This window comes from Nuphar pumila, chromosome 2 (genome assembly GCF_984573655.1).
Source record: "Nuphar pumila chromosome 2, dmNupPumi1.hap1.1, whole genome shotgun sequence".
NCBI lineage: Eukaryota > Viridiplantae > Streptophyta > Magnoliopsida > Nymphaeales > Nymphaeaceae > Nuphar > Nuphar pumila.
This window is the reverse complement of record NC_143250.1, coordinates 30,968,516-30,988,157: the sequence shown is the minus strand read 5'-3', so window position 1 is coordinate 30,988,157 and position 19,642 is coordinate 30,968,516.

Below are 19,642 nucleotides of genomic sequence, written 5' to 3'. Positions count from 1 at the left end.
TATCCGGTCTGAACCGGGTCGAACCCGGTATCCATTTTAGACCGGGTCTAACCCGGTATCTGTTTTGGATCGGGTCCGACCCGGGCCTGTTTCGGATCGGGTCTAACCTGGGTTTTGGTTCGGGCAGGTCCGACCCGTATTTAGTATGGGTTGGGTCAGACCCGGATCCCATTTGAAACTAGGTTGGATCCATAAGAAACAGGATCCAAACACTATTGAGACTGAATCGGATCAGGAACCTGATCCGACCCCTTCCGGAACCGGTTCGGAGCCATTTTTGACCGGTTCTTTCCAGTTTTTCACCGGTTCCGGGATGCTGAGACCCTGTTTTCATAAATATAAAGAAATATAGGGATTTTGGCATACAGTTATAGGGTTTTATGAACTTTTGTTCATATTGTGTATCGGTTTATAAGGTTCAGAACCGGTTCGGACCCTTAGATGACCGGTTCGGGGCGGTTTCAGACCGGTTCAGAGTGTTTTAAGACCGGTTCCTACATGAGGACCCTGGGTTTTACCCATATGAGCATGCTTTTGTTATTTTTCATGCTTTATAAAGTATTTATTTTGAATAATGCATGACTTATGCATGTTAATTCATGTATTTAGCGTTGGTTAAGTTATGCATGATGATTTTAAGCATGAATTATGACTAAATTTATGACAATTAGTTTATGTATTTTTGTTGTAGTATAAACTGATATTAGGTCATGAATATACATGCATTAAAATGTGTGCATGGGTGTGCTCCATAATACGAATAAATTTTTCGGTAAAAGATTTTGATTAACCGATTCATCAATCACCAAAGTGATCTGAGTCGTGTTAATTGAGGATTCTTTGAACCGTATTAAGATTCGTAATTATGATTGTGTGTGAATTTATGAAACATCGATTCTACCCAAAGGTAGGTCGTTGTGTTCCAAATTTACACAGGGTGTGATAGTAGATATGAATTCCAGCCCATGAAGCATGTTCGTACCCAAAGGTACAGTACTGAATTGCCTCTGGATTCATGATCTACTAGTTTCACTAACTGAAGTCAATTCCTTGGGAATTGAAGAGACGGAGCAATCATGAGTATTATCGTTTTCACCAAAGTGAAACGATAATGACTCAACTATGCTTGTCTCAGAAAAGGTAAAAATAAAGGGTCTCACTTTTACCTTTTCAACACGAGTCTCGTTTGAGCAATAATAGTAACATCTTTCCATTTTTCGTTCCTTTTATCAGGTTCCTTCCATATCGACGGTTCTAGTAGTATCCCTATCTTAGACGGATCAAATTTTTCTGATTGGAAAGAAATTGTGTTGTTCACTTTGGGCTATATGGATTTAGATCTGGCCCTTAGAATTGACGAACCTCCCACTCTTACAGAGCAGAGTACAGCTGATCAGAAAGCTGCCTCTGAGAAGTGGGAGCGCTCGAACAGACTTAGCCTGTTGCTTTTGCAATCTCGGGTGGCTAAGAACATTCGAGGTGCAATTCCTCATTGTAGGACTGTGAAGGAATTTCTGGGAGCCATTGAGGCTCAATTCGTCACTTCTAATAAGGCAAGGGCCAGTACCCTTATGTCCAAATTAGTGTCTATGAAATATGCTGGTGACAGTCACATCCGACAGCACATTTTGGAAATGAGGAATATTGCGACTCAACTGAATGACATGAAGTTCGCCATCTCTGACTCATTTTTAGTCCATTTGATCTTAACCTCGTTACCTACTGAGTATGGACCCTTTAAAATCTCCTACAACACACATAATGATGAGTGGTCTTTTAATGACCTCTTGAGTAAGTGTGTTGAGGAAGATGAGAGGTTGAAGGGTGAGAGGGTGCCAAGTGCACATATGGCCTCTCATAAGGATAAACAGAGGTCGAGGCCAAAGAAAAGCTCTTTCAAAAAGAAGAATCAGAAGAGAGCCACTGGGGAGAGTTCAAACTCTCAGGCGAAAGCCAAATCCCAGTTTGGTGGCCCTTCTATAAAGTGTTTCTTCTGCAAAAAGAAAGGGCATAAGAAGGTGGACTGTTTGAAGTTCAAGAAGTGGCTCGAAAATAAAGGTAATAAGTCATTCGTTTCTCATGAGTGCAATTTAATTCATGTTCCATTGCATAGTTGGTGGATTGATTCTGGTGCCACGGTGCACATTGCCAACTCTTTGCAGGCATTTCTGAACAAAAGGGAACCAACGGAGCATGAAAGAAGCATCTTCTCAGGAAATAAGATGCGTTCACATGTCAAGAGCGTTGGGACCTGCAGAATTGTGTTGGAGTCGGGATTCATGTTGGATTTGGTCGATACATTTTATGTTCCATCTTATAGTCGGAGCCTAATTTCAATTTCAAAACTTGATAAGTTTGATTTTATATTTAAATTTGAAAAATCTGAACTTATTATTATAAAAAATTCAATGAATATAGGTTCTGCATATATGTGTGATGGTTTGTATCGATTAAGAACCAAACTCCAAATTCAGGAATCTCACTCCATTGAGAACACAATGATTGGCAATAAACGTGGTCTAAAGGATGATCAATCCTATTTGCTTTGGCATCGGAGGTTAGGACATATCTCGAAAGAGAGAGTCCAAAGACTCGTAAAAGAGGGAATCCTTGGATCCCTTGATTTTACGAATATAGAGTCATGTGTTGACTGCATAAAGGCTAAGCAGTCTAACACATATAAGAAAGATGTCAAACGCAGCAATGGAAAGTTAGAAATAGTGCATACGGATGTCTGCGGCCCTTTTTCACCGTGTTATACGGGTGAAAAGTATTTTGTCACCTTTATAGACGATTACTCACGGTATATGTATCTCTACTTATTATCTGAAAAATCAGAAGTCTTTCAGGTTTTTAAGGACTTCAAGAAAGAAGTAGAGAAACAAACCGGTGAAGTTATTAAGGTTGTCAGGTCAGATAGAGGTGGCGAATATTATGGTCGTTTCACTGAGATGGGACAAAAAGAAGGTCCATTAGCACGGTTTCTAAAAGAGGAAGGCATTGTACCTCAGTATACCATGCCTGGTAGTGCTTATCAGAATGGTGTAGCTGAGAGAAGAAACCGTACGCTTAAAGAAATGGTTCGAGCGATGTTGAATCACTCAAACCTTCCTTTAACCTTGTGGGGTGAAGCTCTTAGGACTGCAGTGCATATTTTGAATAAGGTTCCTACGAAAGTTGTTCAAAAGACTCCTTATGAGTTATGGACAGGTAGAAAACCTTCTTTGTCATATATGCACATATGGGGATGTCCAGCAGAAGCTAAATTGTATAACCCACATATAAAAGCTTTTGATCCTAGGACAACTAGTGGTTTCTTCATTGGTTATCCAGAAAGATCAAAAGGCTTTAGGTTTTATTGTCCATCTCATACACCACAGATAGTGGAAACAGATAAAGCAAGATTTCTTGAAAATGGTTCTGTTGGGATAGATGCATCTCAAAATATTAATTTTGAGGAAATGCAGGATTCAGGTTTCTCACCTGCTAAGGATAATGACCCGACTTTCTCTATCATTGTTTCTTCGAGTAATGTAAGAGAAAGTACAGTCAATGAACATCAATCCCAACTAGATCCGGTTGTTGATGAGGATATACAACAACAACAGGATACAGAGGTTCATTTTGATCCACCTGTAGCACCTGTATGGAGGTCCACCAGAATTAGGAAATCTGCTATCCATCCGGACTATGTGGTGTATTTACAAGAGTCAAATGATTTCATAGACATTGATGAAGATCCCTTCACATTTGCAGAAGCCATTGAAAGTGAAAGATCAACACATTGGATTAATGCCATGAAAGAAGAGCTTGACTCTATGGCAAAGAACCAAGTGTGGGATCTTGTACCTCGACCTGATGGAGTTAGACCTGTTGGTTGTAAATGGGTTTACAAAACCAAAACAGACTCTAAAGGTCATGTGGAGAGGTACAAGGCTAGGCTTGTTGCAAAAGGTTTCACACAGATAGAGGGCATTGATTATAATGAGACTTTTTCTCCTGTTTCAACTAAAGATTCATTAAGAATAATCATGGCCCTTGTAGCTCATTTTGATTTAGAGCTGCATCAGATGGATGTGAAAACCGCCTTCCTAAATGGGGATCTGGATGAGGAGGTATACATGCAACAACCTCCTGGTTTCAGTATAGATGACTCAAATAACTTAGTTTGCAAATTGAATAAGTCAATTTATGGACTTAAACAAGCCTCCCGCCAGTGGTATAAGAAGTTCAATCAGGTTATAATGAACTTTGGATTCACTGAAAACATTGTTGATCAGTGTATTTACATTAAGACTAGTGGGAGTAAGTTCATAATTTTGGTTTTATATGTTGACGATATTCTTCTTGCAACTGATGATTTGAGTCTTTTACATGAAACAAAAGATTTTCTTTCCTCTCATTTCGATATGAAAGACATGGGTGAGGCTACTTATGTCCTTGGAATTGAGAGCCGTCGTAATAGAACTAAAGGTGTCCTTGGCTTATCTCAGAAATCCTATATCCTTAAGGTTCTTAAAAGATATGGGATGGAGAATTGTTCTCCTAGTTCGGCACCTATAGTGAAAGGGGATAAATTGAGCTTGAAGGATTGTCTTCAGGATGATATTGTGAAGGCTCAGATGGATGCTGTCCCATATGCTTCAGCAGTTGGGAGTTTACAGTACGCGCAGACCTGCACTCGACCTGATATAGCATTTGCTGTGGGAATGCTTGGTAGATATCAGTCAAATCCAGGCATTGCGCACTGGAAGGCAGCGAAGAAGGTCATGCGCTATTTACAAGGAACGAAAGACTATATGTTGATCTACAGGAAAGCTGACCACCTAGAGGTCGTTGGATACTCTGATGCGGACTTAGGAGGGTGTATTGACAGTAGAAAATCCACTACTGGATACATTTTCCTTCTAGCGGGTGGTGTTGTCTCATGGAGAAGCGGAAAGCAGTCTACCACTGCTGCTCATACCATGGAGGCGGAATTTATTGCTCTATACGAGACTTCGTCACAGGCCATTTGGATAAGAAACTTCATTATGGGTCTTGGTATAGTGGACTCTATTGAGAGACCACTAAAGATCTTTTGTGATAATGAAGCAGCCGTGTCTTTTTCAAATAACAACAAGAGCTCAACATCGTGTCGGCACATGGAGTTAAAATATTTTGTTGTTAAAGAAAGGACTGAGAATCATCTGGTATGTATTGATACAATTGGGACGAAAGAAATGACTGCGGATCCCCTTACTAAAGGGCTAGCACCGGGATTGTATTCCCAACATGTAAAGGGGATGGGTCTTTTTGATTCCTTCTGATGTATGACAATACATTATGTAATCACATTTGTGTTTATGTTTTGATTCTCTAAAGTTTTGTGTTATTGTTGATTTTGCATAAAGAATCTCTCATATGGGTTAGAGAGAATAGCAGAATAACAATATTAAAAGACCAATAGAATAGGTGAGAGACCAACCTATTCATAAAGGTAATTACTTTACATGCCTAAGCACTGAAGGTGAATTGTAGTGTAGTACAAGAAAATATGACATTTCATAAAGGGGTGTTCATATCCTTGACTCATACGATTTATCCTTGTGATAAAGGGTGGCATGTGAACCCACATGAAGAATTAAATCGAGATAACGGTATACACCTCGATTTAGTACACTTTTGGTGTCAATGGGTCAAGTGGGAGAATGTTGGACATTTTGGGTTTTACGGGTCCAACCCACAGTCTGACCCGGTTTGACACAGCCATTAGTGGGTCATGTAACTGGCCAAGTAATGGAGATAGTGGGTGGGAGTTACGTGAATGTGGAGAGACCACATTCACGTAACTGCCTAATCTCCCATTACAAATAAGGGGTTAGGGGCTACTGGGATGATGAGTGACTTGTAGCTGTTTCCCTGCCCAAATTCTGCTCCGCATTCAGACGCTGCGGAAAGGGTCCTGCTCACCGTCGACATAAGGCCTGGGCTCATTGTGGGCGTCGACCGGCTGAGGAGAACGCCGAATCACCTACATGATCAATGGCGAATCAAGGTACGCTCTCTGTCTATTTGTTTTCACAGGGATATCGCCTACAGCCACTGCTATGGTTCGGATGTCCCAGAGAGGTGTCATGTTGATCATTGACAGGAGTCGGTGTCAGCAGTGTAAAACTCCAGGAGTACTCTCCCTTGCTTAATGGAAATATTTTCTCGTTTGGCTTAGGCCTTGTGGCAAAGGATGCACACTTCGAGGTATCCAACTCTTGACCTTTTCAACTTGAAGACTAGATCGATCCACCTAGTCAGGTGTGTGGAGATCTGGTGGGCTGGTTTCCCGTGGCACTTGCCAGCAAAAGACGAGTGTTTTTCTAGTTGATATAGGCCTTTGGCCGAACTACATCAATTCAGTGTTATTTTTTCCTTCTTCCTAATTCCTGTAACAATTTTTATCTAGTCCATCCTTTAATTTTCACATTCCTAGAGATAATAAAACAGCTTGAAGACTTCCTTCGGAGCGAGAAATATGATTTTAGAGAAGAATAGAGCATGCTACTTAATTAGGGATCACATCAAGCATATCTCAGTTTTTGTCCTGGGTCTGCTTTCTGTCTTTTTGAGCTCTGTAGCACCAACTTGATGAGGGGGCATGGAGGAAGTAGGAACAGAACCTTTCTGCTTACGATACGAGACTTGAAACTATACTTTTCTGACCTAAAAAAAAGGAAGGCTTCTTTGTGAAGTGATGGTCATAGATAGTGAAGCAAGGCCATGCATTTTTGCACTTATTATGCAAAATTGGAACCTTTCCACTTATTATGCAAGATTGAAACTGTTATGCTTTTACGGAAGTGAAACAAGAGTAGATATGCTCGTACCTGATCACATGTATAAAGAACATAGTCCCCCGTGTATGGTAAGTAATCGATAATCCAAAATGATTGTGATTGGACTTTATTTTAATGGTAGGAGCTCACGATGATAATTTATAGGTCTTAACTCAGTCCTATGATGCAATCCAATCACTAAAGTAGGATCACATGAACATGAGGGAACATAATTAGGGTTAGTGTATGGATGTAAATGGTTTGCATGTGTCCAGTACCATATCAGTCGCTGGCTAATGGATTTGGAATCGGGTTCAGATTCAGATAGTGAAAAACTCATACCAAATCCAAATTTTTACATGTAATCGGATTCAGATATCCGTCAAATCTGGATCTTTATCGGATTTGACAGCACAAAATTAAAACCATATCTGCAATCGATTATAATCAGGCATGGCTTTGCCTTACCAAATCTGACTAAACGGAGTGGAATTTGGTCAGATATCGATCGGATAAAACTCAATCCATAGAAATTCCTAGGTTAGGGAATGCATAACCGTAAAGCAAAAGTGAATATGCTGGGCTAAAAAAAAAGCTTTATTGATGGCGTTTCACTAGCTAGTGCGGAAGGAGGTTTCGCCAGTAAAGGTTACCCTATTGGCGTTTGGTGATTCAATGTTGGTATCATGGTGAATGCTTTATAAGAATCACAGTGGTAGGCTAAGTTGGCATCAGGTAAATGTTGGGTACTATTGAGAGTACCCTATACTGAGTTGGAAATCATAAGTGCAAAATGTATCGATTCAATTTGACCATATAGATATGTTCTATTCAACATGGATTGTTTGCTAGGACAACTTAAATGGTGTTTTTTCAAATATGAAAATCATGATTTTTCATATTACAAAATGTGACCTGAATTTTTTTATTTTTGAAGCTCTTGAAAAAACCTGTTACATGTCCAAAAGGCAACTTCAGAGAACTTCTCATTCCCTTATTTTTGAGGGGGACAAATTGAGTCTCTTAAGCAGAATTCTGAAATTACATCCATCGCTTTACCGCCTATCAAGCTTTTTATTTTTTGAATTGGTAAGCTGGGGTTAGTCAGACCCCTACCGGTCACAATCAGGTGGTTTATCCTTCGAAACTCGACTAATGGTTAGGATTCCCAGCTTAGCTAAGCTTTTTGGTACGTGGTTGCACTCTAAGAAACCAACTACAAGTTATCAAGCTTGTGCCAAAGGGTTCCAAAAAGATGAACCGAAGAAGAATGAAGTCGAAATGTTAGAAGGTCAATCCTAAGTAGTTTGATTAATTGCTTCTTTGGAGAGCTAGCCATATTGGCACCGTCATGGATTTACCTCCAAAATTTCAGGGGTCTTTTCAAGTAATTGATAGTTCATTGTGTCCGTGTATTTAGCATCTCTGTATTTTTCTTCATTTTTTTCATTAAGAGAGAAAACAAATGTTTGGCTAAAATAAGCCACATAAATCACATCAAAGTATGATATGTAAAAAAAAAAGGTTCTCTTCTCTTTTGGGGGGGGGGGGGGGGGTTAAATCAAGGAAAACCCCCATTCCTACCCACTAAGAAATACACTTCTCGTTTGTTTCATGCAACTTGCATGGGAAAGTGATAAGCACGGCAACCTTGATGCAATCTTTTCTCATCATGAATGAAACAAACACCAAATCATCATGGTGGAAAAGTACTTATGCTGGCGTAAGTGAGCCTCAGGTTTTTCCACCACCTACCACTTTTTATGTGTAAATACATTCATGCCTCCCCCATACCAAAGCTTTCACATGGACTGAGCTCGCAGGATTTTTTAGAAGTATGTGCTCATTCCCATGTAAAGTGTTTCTTTTACATGGGAATGAAACAAACGAGGCCATAGCATCGACCTTACAGCAAGAGATGCCCCCATGAGTCTCGAATTATGGTTCTCCCATATCAGTTGATATACCACAGCGTCTGCTATCCATCGAACTCAATAATATTTACCTTCAATAGTAGTCAATATTACCCTTTTGAGAAGTGTGTTTACGATCCCATCAATTAAATGCCTCAGAGCGAGGAATCATGTTACACAGTTTTCCAATTTTGTTCTCTTCCTATAGTGAAACCTGGTGCAACACTGATGGAATTCTAAGCCAAGATCATGGTAAGGTGCAGCAAATTGTTTCCAACCAAACATTAGATTATAAGATGCAGCAAATTATTACCAACCAAACACTAGACTATAAGAAGCAGAAAATTATTACCAAGCAAACATTAGAATAAGACATGACCAATGCTAAACTGCTAGCTCCTGTATCATACGTGCCAAATTCATAAATATTCAATTAAATTTTTTTATCTTAATGTGGTGTCTGGTGGTGGGAGAGCACCATCGTGAGTAATGGGCTTCTATTAAATGGGAAATATAGCAATGTCACAACGACCAAAAGCCACATTAATGAAGGCTTCTACTTTGTTCCTTGGGAAAGCTCGTGGTTTTCAGTTTTCACTGCAAACAACAGTTTCTACAATGCTAACAGTTTCTACAATGTTCTCTTTTTCAGTTAAAGAACCGTTGACGTTATCATTAAATGTTAGCCGTTTTAGTGAATGCTTCACAGTTCGTACCATCTCAAACACAGAAGACCACTAGGGCTGGCAGTGTGTGTGTGTGTGGGGGGGGGGTCCCATTTGGACTTGGGATGGAGGTTAAAATCAAAACCCATGCGGGGATGGACTTATGCTTTCCCCCGCCCCATCCCCGGATCCCCGCCTTGCCCAGCCCCGCCCCATCCCAAATCCTTCTTTAAGGATGGCAATGGACCGAGGGAAAACTGGGTCCTGCCGTGCCTCGCCTCGTTTGGACCGGGGATGGAGGCGGGGATGGAAGTTAAAATCAAAACCCATGCAAGGATGGAGGCAGGGATGGAGGGCAGGATTTTGAGATAGGGTGGGGGTGTAGACCTTGTCCCCCACCGCCAGGGGTTTTGATGCAACGCAGTGTTGAAAAGCCTTCCGCTCCATTTGCTAACAAGGAAAGAGAGGAGCAATTTGCCAATTTCCTTTCAAAAAAAAAGGAAAAGAAAGGGCTATTATTTTCATATTCACAAATTAGCCATGATTTAGTGTAATTAGAAAGGAGAAAGGGCCTCACTTCCCATCCCAAATGCATAAACGTCCATCTCAGTGCAGAGATTCCAAACAGGACCATCAAGGTAGTTTGATCAAGATTTTACCACGGGACCACCAAATGCATAAACGCCCATTCCAGCGGAGAGATTCCAAACAGGCCCTTAATTCTTGTGAGAAATTTAAATTCTTTAAATTTCTTTCATTTTATCAAAAAAGTTTGGTACAATAAATCAAGTAAAATATGAAAAATATATGTAACTAGGAAACAAAAACAAAAGATATCTTGACATCGTAGCCGTACGTTTAAAACGGTGACCAAAGTAGGTTGATGAGAAACTACGACATTTTCCAAGTGTCTCACCAACCTCTTTCGTGGGAAGTTGGATGAGGGTATTTTTTTTTATTTCTTTAATATTTTTCTCGATAGTCAACCTGGGGTTAGGCAGGTCCCTACCAGCTTCCTTGTTGAAAAATAAGATGAATTCCAAGAACTACAAATGAAGAGTTATCCTTCCAAGCTTTACTATGACTCACTATTGAGAATTTAGCCAATTTTCTTATGAAAATATTACAAGGCTTAAGAGTAACTCCATTGTTGCCAATGAGAAATACACCTTCTTGGTTTTGTCACCTAACATGAGATGACCACAGTTCAAAACCCAGGGACCATTTCTTGCCCCAAGTTCAGAGCTGGGTGTACTCTTCAATGTGCAAATCAGAGCCCTACCTGGCTATGTGAGGTAAATATACACGGTAGATGCCAAAGTGTAAATTCTTATTTAAATAAGTAGTGTGGTAGGGGTAGTTACCATTCTATCAATTTCCTGTTTTTTTTTTAATGCAAAGTTCTTGCTGGGCTGGTAAATGAGCCGACCTTGGGCTGTTCCAGCTCGACTCGTTAAGGGTATACCCCAGCTCGCTCTCGTTTCATGAACTCATCATGACCAGAACTCATTACAAGCCGATCACGAGCTGGTTCGTTTATATATATATATATATATATATATATATATATGAAATGTTTTTAAAACTTGATAATATATAATATAATTTTTTAAATGTTTTTAAGGTAGACAGGTCTTTTTATTCTGGATAATCTAAGAAAAAAACCCCGAAATCACCATCGCACATTGGTTGGCTTCTGATTGGTAAAACCCTAAAGGTCTCCCTGCCCACCTGAGAGTACACTCAGCTTTGACCGTGCAGCATGGGATGCTATCCATGGGTTTCACACTTGTGAGGTAAGATGAGAGGAAACAAACAAAAGGATTTTTTTTCAAAAAGTAACTGAATGATTTGGTAATTAATCTTGCAAACGTCATTGCCTCGAGGATATTTTGGTATTTCAACCTATTTGAATGTTCCAACCCCAGTTCAGAACCCAGACTTTAAACTAGGGATGGCAGTGGGGCGGGGCGGGGAAAAGTGCACGTCCATCCTCGCCTCCATCCCCGAACGGGGATGGATTTTAACCTTCGTCCCTGCCTCCATCCCCCTTTCATACCCTTCATCCCCGCTCCAAACGGGGCGAGGCGGGACGGGGCCCCGCTTTCCCCTAGTCCACTGCCATCCCTACTGTAAACCCTTGCCTTAAACCTGTCTTGTAGGGATGGCAATAGACCTGGGGAAAATGGGCCCCGCCCTACCTCGCTCCATTTGGACCTGGGATGGAGGACATCAAACGGGGATGGAGGTAGGGACGAAGGTTAAAATCAAAACCTGTGCGGGGATGGACTTACGCTTTTTCCCGCCCTACCTCACCCTGCCCCACCCTATTCTCGTTAGTAAAATAACTAAAATACCTTTAGGGATGACAGTGGAGCAGGGAGAAACGGGTCCTGCCCAGCTTGGACCAGAGATGGAGGACATGAAACAAGGATGGAGGCAAGGATGGAGATTAAAGTCAAAACCCGTGCAGGGATGATGATGGAGGACATAAATTTGAGACCCGGCGGGGGTGGAGACCTTGTCCTCCGTCCAGGTCCACTGCCATCCCTACTTGTAGAAAATTTTTAATGCCAAGAAAACCAGTATTCATTAGAAATGAGACAATCAACTAATTAAATGGCGTTTGACCTTAAACATTTTTTCATATGACACATTTGAAACACAGTTCTACTTCATTTTTTGGTCATGGGAATGAATTAAAGCACGAATTTATGGGTCTTAGGGGTTGGTTTGGGTTGGAAAATTTGATATATGAAATGAATGTTTTGTATCTAATGTGGGTCTACTTCAAACCTAAAAGCATATATAACGGGCATTCGTGGATATTAACGGTCGCCATAAATTTATGGCGTCGGCTTCTTAAAGAAAAATAAATAAATTTATGGCCTGACAAATTTTAAAATGGTATGGTGATTTTGTGCATCAACAATCACCACTTTTAACAATTTTATGATTTCATGAAGGGTGAATGACACATTTAATAGTTTTACTTTGGAATTGCATTATGACTTTTTAATGTGTTTTATTTATAAAATGACAAAAAACCCATAATTAATGACAATTAATGCATGAAGCCATTACATCATTTTTTAAGATTTGATAAAGGATGAATTTTCGTGTATGCATTAATGTTTACTTATGGTGTGTTCGTTGCAGCCCCTATAATGTAAATATAAGTACACACACAGTGGGTTTCTTGCTTTTGATTAGGAGCATGAACTTATAAAGAAAGGTTATAGTTTTCTATAAGACTTAAGCTTAGGTGTTTTATTTTTTGTCCAAATGACCCCGTGGATGTGATTTTAGTGGGAATCTGCCTTTGAATCACCGGAATCCTACTTATATTCAGGTTTTTATGGTGATGCAAAAATGGATGGTTGTAAATGCACTATTTTTTTTACCAAAAAAACATGTTTTTCATGAAAAAGACATGATCAAAGGGTTATTTACTACTAAATCGAGCATACCAAACACATCCACAAGGTTAGAATGAGCGAAAACAACTTGCATCATGAGATTTTTTCACTGTAGTAAATATAAACCCTATAAGAAGTGTACAAAAGTAGATGTAATTTTAAGGAAAAATGAAATGAACCTCTCTCTCTCTCTCTCTCTCTCTCTCTCTCTCTCTCTCTCTCTCTCTCTCTCTATATATATATATATATATATATATATATATATATATATATATATATATATATATATATATATATATATATACACACACACACGGTTCTGATGAATGTACGAAACTATTGAGCTGAAAATCATAAGTTCAACATGGTTTGTTTGCTAAGGATGATGATCAAGCCTTGGGTAGTGTTTTTCTCGCATAAAAATAAAAATTTTTTAGTTATGAAGTTTTGACACATTGTGGGCCTTTGATTTTTTAATCCCTTTAAAAGCTTGGTTACTCATTATAATCACATGGTTCGAAACAAGTTTTCTACTAAACAAACTATGTAGATCACATCAACACCATTTGATTTACAAATTGAAGAAAAGAAAATTTTGGTTGGTCTGCACGTACACAAGGAATATGAGAACTGGAAATATGAGAATTACCATATGAACTGCAATTTTCATGGATTTTTTATTCATTTCTCTTCAACCTAACCGTACTGGTGTGATCTACATGCTTGATTTTATAAAGACTAGCTCTTAAATCATCTAATTATTTTTTTAAGTCTTTAAAGTCAATGCTCATAACCTTCATAAATATTCAACCATCCAAAAATCTTATTTTATCATGGAAAATACACTATCCAACAGTATATTTCTAGCAAAATTCACCATGCTGAATACATCTACATGGTTGGATTTGCAAATAAAAGGCTTAAAATGACCAGTTCACATGGTAGTTCTCACATTTCTAGTTCTTATATTCTAGTCTCTCTCTCTCTCTCTCTCTCTCTCTCTCTCTCTCTATATATATATATATATATATATATATATATATATATATATATTAAAAGGAGGATGGATGTTGGTCTAGCCCTTGTCCTCTTCAAAATTTGTATCTTAAATATGTTTCTTAGCTAATGTGACAGTATAAATGTGATCTCCATGGTAGAAAATATATGATTACACTCTTGGATCAAAGGTTTTTGATGTGCAGATAAGATTTTATAACATAAAAATTTTCAGAACCGTTGATTTTTGGATCCTTGTAAAATCCTATTTACATGTTAAAAAAGTTTGATCCATGAGTATTTTGTTTTCTACCATGGAGATCACATTTATATGATCAGATTTGTCAAAAAACATATCTAACATACATATTTTGAAGGAGAGGAGAGGGGTGGACCATCCCCTTTATATATATATATATATATATATATATATATATATGTGTGTGTGTGTGTGTGTGTGCGTGCATGCGTGCATGCACGTGCACGGGCCAGTCTAGTTGTGGATATGTGTGCGTGTGTGGACATTGGCTATTGGGGACGGAGAATGCAACTTAAATGATGCCACTATTCTGACTTGTTTCCGTTGGGTAGACTGTAGCTAGAAAGGATGCAATCCTTTATGTTGGAGAAGACACTGTGTGTGTGTGTGTTAACGTCCAGGTGTAAGGCATGCTAAAATTCTTCAAGAACATAACAGTCATTTCATGCGTTTATAAGTGTCAGTGCATGAATTAAAATGAATAAATAGTAATTTTAATGGTTTTTGTCAACTTTTACGAATTTCCGAGTTCTATATTACTGCATTTTTATTGTTACATTGAATCTCATATTCTAAGATCTAATGTAGCTTGGGGAGGAGCTGATTAGGCATAGGGCTCATGCCCAGATCCGATGGAATCAAGTGACATATTTGAGACTTCACCATTTAGTGATTTAAGATTCATTTTTGAAGGAAAAATTTATGAATCTTTGGTCTGACCCGAAAGGGATTGAGGGTGAGTTGGGATCCAGGGATCGCATAACTGACAAAAGCCAATCACATGACAGCATTCTGAGTGGGTCCTGCATTCTGTTGTTGTAGGGGAACCGAAATTTGTTCCCTTGGATTTAAGAAAGAAGATGCCCTAAGGGTGCGTTTGAATGGTTTAAGGATGTGAGATCCAACTCTGACCCCTTCCCATCAAACTAAAGATCTATGGATTTGGGGCTTTTTTAGCCTATAGTTTTGATTTCACGTCTTTGTTTGAGAGGAGGTCAGATCAAGGCATGAGGGCCACGCATGATCCGTGCACTCAAACACACCTTAATAACTTTAATTGGGGAAAAAGTCCACTTGATACTCCCAGTGGCTTCTTTGTTAGATATTTCGGATCAGGTCCAACCCTGAGTGACCCAATTTGACACAAGACACTAATAAAGGCATTAGTGGGGTGTTAGTGAGGACGGAGTCGCATGAATGTGAAGAGTTCACATTCAATATAGTATGTAAAGGGTTCACATACATGAATGTCATATTTGTAACCCTCCACTCTCCTCCTACTATAAATTGAGGCATGGTTGCTGGAAGAGTGCAACCAAGGGATCCTCTTCCTCTCATTTGGGTTCAAGGTCCTCCTCACCATCGACTTGATGGCCTGAACTCATCGTAGGCATTGATAGGCTGAGGAGAACACCGAGCACCCGTGTCAATGCTCCATTCGTTCATGGCAGCTACCCGTATGTGTTTTTGCTTTTCACATTCTGGTTTTGTTTAAGAACGCTAACATTAGGTTATGGGCCCACGTTTTGCATTTGTTGCATGTGTGGGTGCACCAGCGTTCTTGTTGTTCTTGCCAGAATCCCATTTTTTGCGTTGTTTTTCTGTAGCCCCTGTTGGCAACCCTCGCCACCATTCATGGTGGCCTGCCTATTACCCTACCAACGACATCCAAGAATGGCCGCCATAGGCAGCCGCAGGCAGTGGCGACTGTGGCCAAGGGGATCACATGGACGGGGTGAAAACCCTTTTTGTTTCACAGTCCTCCACCACCAACTTTCAGGTGCTTGTTGCCAATCTCTGAGCAGAGGTCATCTCAGTGGGATGTCATTGTTGGCTGCATTCGGGACCCGCAGTCAAAGGCAGTCGGCAGTAGCTGTTGTCAGTGGTCGAAATCGCCAACAAATGATAGTGACCAACTATAACGACCCCATCTCATACCCGTTGAAAAGTATCAATTTTTTTTTCAATTGCGAAAAACACTTTCAGAAACCAAGGGTTCTTATAGTTCCAACACAACCATAACCATAAGAGGCCTTATACCCATCGTCCAAACCATAGCAAGCAAACTTTATTAATTTAGAAATAATAGAGTCATGAGACAAATGTGAAATATCAGAGTGCATAAAAATCAAATAAAAAGAAAAGAGTCACGTTGTCCAAGAGAGTCTGTCAAGCAGTCGTGTAGTCTCCTCGTGGCTCTTCTCAAGAGCAAGTTGTCTCACTAAGCCTATGAGACTGTGAAAAATACAAAAGTAGGGGTGTGAGAATCTAAGAAATTTTGTGTATGGATCTCTCTAATGAAACAAACAAACATAAGGAATACAAATAAGATTCATGCAATATTTTAAAAAGATATAATTATAACAAATTCATAATTTAAGTAATCATTTAAGCAGCAGAGAATAATTGCAAAGCAAAAGGGAACAATTATTATCAATAGAAAACATTACTTATGCAATAAAGACATGTTATCATGGAATAGAGAGCATACATCATGCAATCACCCATATATCATAAGTAAGAGAATAAGTAAATATGCATGATCTAATGCATAGCAGGAATATGCATGATTTCTATGCATATGTATGAATAAATTATTATCTTTTATCAGAGTATTTTTTTAATATGCATGTCCCTATTAAATGCACATAATTTAAGTTCTTTTTTTATTATCGTTGTGCGCGGATACACCAAACGAGTAAAAATTTATGAGGTCAAGTAAGGTTCTCAGAGTAACTTAGCACACAAGTTGTATTTTACTACTGGGTTCCAAATTTAGCCCTCGACTGAATCAACCTTCGAAACATTAGATCTCAACATCTAATGTCGAGACACCAGGGACCTCTATATTCACAAGTGTCACTTTTTTGATATACCAAAACAACAGTTGTGTCTACACACCACCCTCAGATAAAGTGACGGACTTTCTCTAAAATTGTGGCTAGGAGAAAGAACCTCAATATCGGGTTCAAGGGTAACAATAATACAAACGGAGTTTTTGTATCCTCACGGTTCCATAAAACGGTAACTCTAAGAGTCTCATTATAATGACGAGATATCTCATAATATATATTACACTGTTCTCTTTCTTTATCTTTTTATTAATAGTCATTATATTAACTTGTAATTCAGTATGCCAAATTAGTAACACAAGTTCGCATATCTAGATGTGAGGCTAATTCCAGGACCACAACCTGCAAAAAACATGAAACAGTGTAATATAGAAAAATAATATCAATGTGACTTTTGCCACTACAAGAAAATTGTGGATTAGTGACAAACGTTATCCATTGCTAAACTATTTAGCGACAGATTGGCGATGGATTAATGATGGATAGCGTCAATCATATTTTTTTTGTCGCTAATTAGCGACAGAACTTATATGTCGCTACTTTCATCCCTAATTTGCGATAAAGTAGCGACAGACATGAACTGTCGCGAGTCCGTTGCTAAAATTTGGTTTTGCGATGGACATTATTTGTCGCTAATCCATTGCTATTTTTAGCAACGGACATTATCTGTCGCTAAATTTTAAAAAAAAAAGAAAAAAAATTGCTCCCTGTCGGGCGGTATTCCAGTAGCAATAGGTCAGACTTGTACCACACCACACAGGTGTTGCACGGGGTCTTAGATCCAAGCGACCCGACCCGGTTAAGGGAGTGGTGGTGTAAATTTGAAAGGCGGAGAGGTAAGGGATGTAGTACTAGACCACCCTCTCCCTTCCATTCACGAGGACGGGCATTCTCGCCCCGTATGCGCTCCACTCAATGTAGCAGCACCACAGATCAACCAACCTGAAGTACCGAGTCGGCATTTACTCCAACGACTCCCATGCTTTGCTCTGCTCTCCTCCATCTCCCGTGTTCAGTAAATCATTAAGCCCTAAACAAATCACCAGGAAGAGGTTCGGATTAGTCCATCTAATTCAAGCAAGCTAGACGGAAAACACAGGGTTCGGCGTGGCACCTTTTTTAGAGGTATCGTAGGCACGGATGGAGTCGTGTCATCCAGAAAGTGATCCAGATTCAAACCGGGACTCATCTTGGAGAGAACGAGGATGATGATGATACAATTGGACGTCACATTGAAGCGCAGCTGCGGATCGCCGGTTATTCCAGTGAGAGTTCTCCTGTCTGACAGACCTCGGCGACCTCAGATTCCGACTGTCACTTGCAAGGCTTCTCGGGGAAGCCGGACGATCTGAAAGAGAAGCACGCCATCTGGTGCTTTAATCGAACAACTTTTGGGCCGGTTTGAATTTCGCACGGGGAGAGAGGAAAAATTGTGTGCCCTAGATGGGTCGGTTTAAATAAAAAATTAGCGACGAATTAGCGAGGGAATTTTTTTGTTGCTAATCCATCGCTAATTAGGGACAGATTAGAGATGAAAAATTCCCTCTCTAATTTTGTCGCTAATTACCGACAGATTAGCGATGGAAAAATTCTCTCGCTAATTTCATTGCTAATTAGCATTTTTCTTGTAATGTTTGGCGACAGAAAAGTGTCGTTGTGAATCCATCGCTAATTAGCGACAGATTAGCGATGAAATGTTTTCTGTCGCTAATTTCACAAATATTTTGAATGTTAGCGAGAGAGAGTTTTCTCTCGCTAAGTAAAAAAATCGTCGCAAATTTGCGATGAAAAAAATCCGTCGTAAATTTTTGTCGTTAATTAGCATTTTTCTTGTAGTGTGTGATGCATTAAAAAAAAGTAAAGTAGAAGCAATCTGAGTTCAAAGTTCACCAGGCCTACAATGATCCATTTTGATCATCAATATATCATATGTAAAAATCATAACATGACATATATGCAATGATGTCATATACCTTTCAATGCACAATCATGTATGCCAATATAGATATGTGCTTGAACAACAATATTCATAATACATGTGCATGGGTTCACACCTTCATGTTAAATGCATGCCTTTATTCAATTCACATATTCATGACAAATGCATGCTTCCATGCATGAATCAATTTAATTAAACATGTAAACACTCGTGCAATTATTATATGCAAACGCATACCGATTCAAGTATGCACATGTACATGAAACAACTTTGTAATAATACCATGAACATGCCTAACATAGCGAATCTTAAACATGTGCAAACGGTTACTCATATGCATGCATAACCAAGTCTAATTCCAATAGAGAAACAATCCTGGAATTATTCATGCCTAGACTGCGTATACCCAATACGCAATATTACAACAATATTAAACTTTTGAAACCATGTTTCATGGAACTGTTTGAAACCATACACTACTTAGTGAAGTTGATAATTCTCAACTACAAGTCTTGTCTTATATCATTTAGTGCTCCCTTTTGATCTTTTATTTATCTTCTATACTCACATATTGAATAGACTTATTTCTTATGAGTAGTTTAGTCAAGTCCAAAGCATGCATATTGCACACTTTCTAATGCAAGAAACTCTTTTGCCATAATCTGCTGCCATTCAGGCTGAGAAGCAGTTTCATGACAGGTGCTAGCTCAATAAAAGAATTAACCAAAGCGAGAAAGGCTTGACATTGAGCAGAACAGGAGTCATAAAAACACAAGGCAACAAAAAAAAC